Source organism: Maylandia zebra, linkage group LG3, assembly GCF_041146795.1.
Source record: "Maylandia zebra isolate NMK-2024a linkage group LG3, Mzebra_GT3a, whole genome shotgun sequence".
In the NCBI taxonomy this organism is placed as follows: domain Eukaryota; kingdom Metazoa; phylum Chordata; class Actinopteri; order Cichliformes; family Cichlidae; genus Maylandia; species Maylandia zebra.
This window is the reverse complement of record NC_135169.1, coordinates 56,627,519-56,632,858: the sequence shown is the minus strand read 5'-3', so window position 1 is coordinate 56,632,858 and position 5,340 is coordinate 56,627,519. Positions and strand designations below refer to the sequence as shown.

Below are 5,340 nucleotides of genomic sequence, written 5' to 3'. Positions count from 1 at the left end.
GATTTCAACAAGCTTTCATGAATCCTCTGCTCCATACACCGACATTTTCATTATCATTTAGTTGCACACAAGTGCTTAAACTTTAAGAAAACTGTGTGCTACTCAACAATAATTCAAATTAGTTGCAGCCCTAAGACCTCGAGCATTTCTGGTAACATCATTGTTGGTTGATAGCTGGTGTATTTTTATAGTTTAACCGTCTCTGCGTCCAGTTTTTCTAACTTCACACCAGAAATGTCGATATGCTGTTTTTTTCATCACATTTGTAGATCTACACATAGACTTGTGTATCACTATAACTAGATATAGAAAGATGCATTACACAGTATATACATGTGTGTATATCATCAAATAAAATGTGGCGTATCTTCTGTACGAAAACATCCCTTTTCACCCTTTGCTCATATAAATTTTACCCAATAAGAAGCTTTTATTTTTTTTAAAATACAGTTTTTAAATGACAATTTAATTAAGAAAAAAACAAACAAACCCTGAAGCCTGATTGGTTTTGTCACTTCATGCAGCAAGAACATGAGTTTTGCTCTCTAACAAAGAGAAGAATGTTGGGCCATCAGTTCATGCTCTGAGGCTCAGGCGCACTCTGGCTATTCAACAGGACTATGATCCGTCCACCTCAGCACAGTTTCCTCCACTATCCACCTCTAAACGACCGAAAAAAACGATTTTGGCCAAAGTCTGGACTTAAATCTGAGGCTTTGAGCTGGAAAACACTCCAGGGTGGCTGATTTCTTCATTTTATTTTGTCTCATTGCAAAGAAGACTAGACCCAAGTATACAAGGCAGGGCAGGGATAGCTCAGTAGGTAGAGTGGTTGCCCCATGATCGGAAGGTCGGGGGTTCGATTCCCCTTAACAGCTACCCTGAGGTACCCCTGAGCAAGGTACCGTCCCTACACACTGCTCCCCGGGCGCCCAATGGCTGCCCACTGCTTCACTGAGTGAATGGGTTAAATGCAGAGAGCAATTTCCCCACGGGGCACAATAAAGTACACACAAAAGTTCCTCCACAGTAAGGTGAAAGACTCACTGGCATTCTTACTGCACAAACAGTTACCTGGTTTAGGGGGCAATTATTTTTTTTTTTTTCACAGGCTTAGGTAAGTTCAGCTTTTTCCCCTTAATAAATGCAATTAATTAACAGCTGCATTTTCTTGGATCTTTACTGTCTAATATTAAAATGTATTTGATCTGGAACATCTTAAGTGTGACAAATATGCAAAATATAGTATAAATATATATACATTTATATAAATATATAAAGAAGAGCAAATACTTTCATAGCACTGTGTTAAAAAAGAAAAATGCTGTTTCTGTGCTGTGCTGAGCTCTGAAACCTGACTGAAACTCTTCAAATAAACCATTCCTCTGCAGATGATCAGTTAGCTGTTTGACAACTACTCTTTCAAGGATTTTTGATATGAAAGGAAGGTTGGAGATTGGCCTATAATTAGCTAAGACTGCTGGGTCTAGAGATGGCTTTTTGAGTAAAGGTTTAACTACAGCCAGCTTGAAGGCCTGTGGCACATAGCCGATTATTAGAGATAGGTTGATCATATTTAAGATCGAAGAATTAATTAATGGCAGGACTTCTTTGAGCAGTTTTGTAGGAATGGGGTCTAAAAGACACGTTGATGGTTTGGAGGAAGTAATTATTGAAGTTAACTCAGAAAGATCAACTGGAGAAAAAGAGTCTAACTTAACATCAATGGTGCTGAAAGGAGCCAACTGAGGTGGTTCGGGCATCTGACAAGGATGCCCCCTGGGCGCCTCCTGGGTGAGGTGTTTCAGGCATGTCCCACCGGGAGGAGGCCCCGGGGCAGACCCAGGACACGCTGGAGAGATTATATCTCTCGGCTGGCCTGGGAACGCCTTGGTGTTCCCCCGGATAAGCTGGAGGAGGTGGCTGGGGAGAGGGAGGTCTGGGCCTCTTTGCTTAGGCTGCTGCCCACGCGACCCGGCCCCGGATAAAGCGGATGAAGATGGATGGATACTAAAAGTAGCTGTAGATTGAGTAATTTTTTTTCTCTAATGGTTCAAATTTGATTTGTTTGTTGCTGAGTAGCTGTGGCAGTTAATCTTTGGGCGTTAAATGTCGTTGCTTTGTCCTTGGCTGCTGGTAAGTAAGGGATTCTTAGGTTCTTGATCCTTCCATCACAAATAGATGCTCTGAGACACGAACCCCTTTCACTAGTAGCTTCTACTAGCCACCAGCTATAACAACTGCTTTAATAGTAGTTAAAGCTAAAATTAAGCATTAGATACTGTTACAGCCGTTTTTATCTCCAGCTCTTTTCTTTCCTTTTTTACTTTAGCTTCTTTTTCCTGTAAAATTTGCTTTTATTTTAAGACTCCTGATCTGGCTAACAGTGTCGCTTTCTCCGACTCTGCCTTTAAACCACCAGATGATACACAATGAGACTACACTGTAGCCATTTTAAAACCATGCTTTGATCATAGCAGCATATGTGAGAGTCACCTTTTCATTTCTTTATTCCGCTTCATTAATGCTATTCTCAGTAATGATCGGCCATCTCGTCCAAGTGCAGTCTGCAAAGTCCTGAAAAGAAGCATCCTTGAAACTTTCAAGCAAGGTTGTTTGATCTTTGTTCATTTTTTCTTTAGAAACCTGTTGAAGCATCTCTTTAACACTGTTCACAGAAGTCTCCAACCTGCCGAACTCAACCATCGCTTTGTTTTATCTTGAATGTCATAACCCCAGAACGAGTTGACATAGGATTTTAAAATTCATACCAAAGGTGCAGTTTCTAAAATTCTTGGATAAGTTCACATAATACATGGCACTAGTCCAAGATGGCGGCCAACCAAACCGGTTTGACAACCGGTTTGACCGGTTTCGTGCGTGTGCTCATGCGCGTTCAGGTGTGGTGGGGGTATGGTTGTTCGTGTGGAAATACCACAGGGGATCAGAGGGGTTATATGAGTTTATAGGTTTTTAACGGGGTTTTAATTTAATCAAACCATAGGGTTTTTAATTAAACAATTTTTTCACTTAGGTGTATCGCAACATTCAGTTATGCATGTGTTCTTAAAAGCAATTCTTTGTTTCTTGTTTCATTCTTGACGGAGTGGAAGCTGTTTTGGTTCACAGTGCGCATTAACAAAGAGGGGGTGCTCTAGTCAAAAGTGTTGGTAATAGTGTTTTAATCACACTAATTTTCTAAATCTGACAATGTCTCAGCTTGCAGTGAGGCATGCATTTTATTTTATAAATGGCACAAATGGGAATTTCTTCTGAATGGGTGGTGTCAGCATGTTCACAAGCGTTTCATTTAATCAAACCCCTAGTTTTAATTTAACTAGTTTTTCTTTCCAGGGTTGATGCGATCATTTTATTTAAAAATCGGGATTTCGGAATGTTGAACTAAGAGTGAGACAAAGCCAGCCAGCTAGTTTTTAACACAGTAAATGTCACAAATAGCATTCAGTCCTTTAGAAAATAAATGCTATAAGCAGCCAGTATCGCTCTTTTCAAACTAATCGTCTTTTAAATACACTCATTTTGTGATTCTGGTGTCACACCTTGCACCGATGCGAGCATTTTATTTATTTAAAAACGGATCAAACGGGCCATTTCTTCTGCAAGGGGTTTCATGGTTTCAGAGTAGTTTTTAACACAACAGATAGTCGCAAATAACATTCAGCCCTTTAGAAAATAAACGCTACAGTGATACTTCTAAAACCAGTCGCCCAGACCCGCTCCAACTTTTCAACAGCTGGCTAATTGTTTGAATTTGTTCAGGATTGCAAAAGCCCACCGCTGGGTATCACTAGTTGAGAGTACCATGCGAACAAGGGCCCAGCCTATTGTTTAAAGTGGCCGGTATTGGCTCTTTTTGTAATTCCTCGACAAGGTAAATGGGGCAGGTGTAGCTACCAATCGGGTGGCGACCCCGCCTATTGTCTGAAGTATCGGCTCCTTTGTAATTCCTTGAGAAGACAAAAGCCCTGAAGGGTCTCATTTAAATTGGTTGGAGACATACCTTTCTTTTTGGAAACACCCACCCTATATAAAAAAAACACGCTCAGAGCCCGAAACCCTGAGCCATTTACGCCTCAAGATTCGCTGCAGAGCACACCATTTTCTTTGCGATCATCAACACTAACATCGTTCTTTATAACATGGACATGTAAACGGTAAGTAAAACAAAACCTATTATTGTATTTTTAAAAAGTGTTATGTTAACATATTATAGGATATTCAAACTATTTTTTTTCCTAAAACAAAAGCTTAATTTTTAGGAGTTCGGGAGAACGGCCCAGGGCCCTTTTCTTTAGAAACGGGCGCTTTTACAGCTGGAACTAGTTCTCTAACAGGCACAAGGTGTGTTCAGCATTACTGGGTTTTAAAACGTATGTATGTTTTAAACTAGCGATTGTTTTAAATTATGTAATAACGTTTTTGTTTGATTTGTTCCAGGGTTAACAAACTGAGCAGGAAAACATTCAGACACCGCGACCACAGAGCCCAACCTTACATCAGGTGTGTATACAACGGGATGTATAGTTGTGTATTATTTTTTAAAAAGAAAAAAAAATTAAAAGGGGTTTAAACAATTACAAATGTTCTAAACTGACCGTTTTACACACGCCAGAGAACCGTGTGTGTGGAGGAGCAGGACCATCCCGAATAACGCACACTACAAGGTAAGCATAGGCATATATAAATTAGATAAAAAGAGATAGAGAGGGAGACACGCTTATTCAGTTTGAAATGGGTACATGTATAAAATGTTTTAACACATGTCTATCTATCTTCACAGACTGCAGAACAGCACCCCTCCTCATAATGATCAGGACACCGTACGATTCCAGACGTTTTTGGAATGTTTAAGCAGTATCGACCTCCCAGAACAACAAAAACCTGGAGCTTTGTGCAACAGTGGAGAGTCAGAACAGATCTTCATCAGCGAACCTGCAACACCCCCGAGTGAGTGGCTACCTCGCGATTTCTCTGATGTTTTTGAGTACAGTATATCAGATTTTGATCTAGTTCATATACCCACCACCCCAGAATGTGTCAGAAAGAGCGTTGATTCACACATAGATTTCGAAGAAGGCGGCATAACAGACTCTCAAATATCAGCGGCGTATGATGTTTACATGAAGCTTCCAGACGCTCAGCCTGCTGAACGGAGTCATATAGTTTCAAAAAATGATATCCTATCTTTGATCGATGCTAAACTCAGCCAACATCAACAAGCAGCACAGGGCGACTTGCATGAAATAGCTGGTGGTCTAACTAGTACCGGGCAGGCAATAAACAGTACCTGGGGTTTATTAGATCTCATTAGTACCCGCT

At 40.5% G+C, this 5,340-nt stretch overlaps 1 long non-coding RNA gene across 2 annotated transcripts; it reads left to right on the top strand.

The window, feature by feature from the left end:
• The first annotated feature begins 3,583 nt into the window (after window positions 1–3,583).
• Window positions 3,584–5,235, top strand: LOC106676027 (uncharacterized). Of its 2 annotated transcripts, XR_001342166.4 has the most exons (4): window positions 3,584–4,362; window positions 4,459–4,521; window positions 4,634–4,685; window positions 4,802–5,235. It is a non-coding gene; the product is annotated as an uncharacterized LOC106676027 (long non-coding RNA). The 2 variants fall into 2 exon arrangements; XR_013097126.1 differs by lacking the exon at window positions 3,584–4,362 and having other exon boundaries at window positions 4,387–4,521.
• Window positions 5,236–5,340: the final 105 nt, after the last annotated feature.